Below are 1438 nucleotides of genomic sequence, written 5' to 3' on the forward strand. Positions count from 1 at the left end.
GTCCTCAGGGCAGTTGTGGCGGTGAGAATGGTAAATGGTACACACATTCCAAGGGCAAGGGATGGGTGAGGAGCCTCGACGTCTGGGTGCCCCGTGGGTCAGCCGGCGGTCATGTCCTCCGGATCACCTCCCCCCACAGGGCTCCGCGGGGCCCCGCCTTGCCCACCGTGGTGGCATGAAGGGTCGCACTCTTTAGCCGTGTGTTCCCAGCCCCGGAGCCGTGACGGGCGGGCACGCTGATCAGCCCGACAGGCTGCACAACGCGCCATTGTGCTGGGCCCACTTGAGGCGGGTTCATTAACCGCCTCTGCCCGGGTGGCCGGGGTCCCCAGCCGCTGCCAGGGCCAGCTCTGTGAGTCCCCGGCCTTCCTATGGGGCCAGACAAAAGCCCCCTCCTCTATGCCCTCCTGTTGCCCCGGGAGAGGCCGTGGGCACGATGCCCGCCTTGGGGGCTGGAAGGGCAGCTGGCGGTTTCCTGGCGTGGCCTGCTGTGGCCCCAAGAGGCCCCGGGCTTGAGGGTCAAGGCAGCTCCAGCACCTGCTGGCTGGGCCTTGGGGTTGGTTAATCTCTGAATCTCAATACACCCCCAATCAAGGTGCCCAGGCCCAGCCCTCATACACGAGGAGGGCCCACGTGGTGTGGCATGCTTGTGCTCGGGAGAGCTGAAGCCAGGGTATCACAGAAGGCATGGAGCCCCGTGATGCTCATAAGCAAAGCTCCCTGAGCAGAGGGACCGGGGCAAGGAGGGGGAAGGTGGAGGCCTGTGCTGTGCTCCAGCATCGCTGGGGTGGGGGGGCCAGGAAGACCCTCACCCGGGTCCCGCACAGAGGCCGGAGCCCTGCCTGGGAGGCACCCTCCACCTCCAGGCCCCAGTTCCCCCTCTTGTCCCCCTCCTCTCTAAGGCTCTTCTGTCTGGACCCTCTAAGGGACCTGGGGAGGCGAGGGGCACAGTTGGTGGCCGGGGACACGGGAGATTGGGGGGCCCCAGAGCTTCTTGGGGTCGAGGGTGCCCTAGCATCATTCTTTCTGGACTCGGATTTCTGCTCCTGGCTCCCCTTGGGGGTGCACAGGAAGCCTGGCCCTGAGCCCCACAGGCCTCCGTAAGAAGGAGAGGAGACACCCCCGGACCAGCACGCAGGGGACGACGGAGGAGGACACGGCGGACAGTGAGGTCATCCTGGCCCCGCCCTGCACGCCTCGTTGTCCACCCTGCAGACGAGAGAAGGAGGCCCAAGAGGTGAGCAGCTTTGCTGAGGGACAGGCCACCTCGGAGGGACGTCCCTGTGCCCCGCCCGGGGCCGTCCGCCCGCCGGCTCCCGCTTGTCCTCTGTGGCCTCTTCCCTCCCCTTCTGCTCCGCCTGGCTCCAAGGGCCACACCCAAGCCTCAGGGACAGGATGCTCAGCCTCCAGCATTCCTGCCCTGTTTTCCTTTAGGGGA

Source organism: Bison bison, unplaced genomic scaffold (genome assembly GCF_000754665.1).
Source record: "Bison bison bison isolate TAMUID 2011002044 unplaced genomic scaffold, Bison_UMD1.0 scf7180017864080, whole genome shotgun sequence".
Taxonomy (NCBI): domain Eukaryota; kingdom Metazoa; phylum Chordata; class Mammalia; order Artiodactyla; family Bovidae; genus Bison; species Bison bison.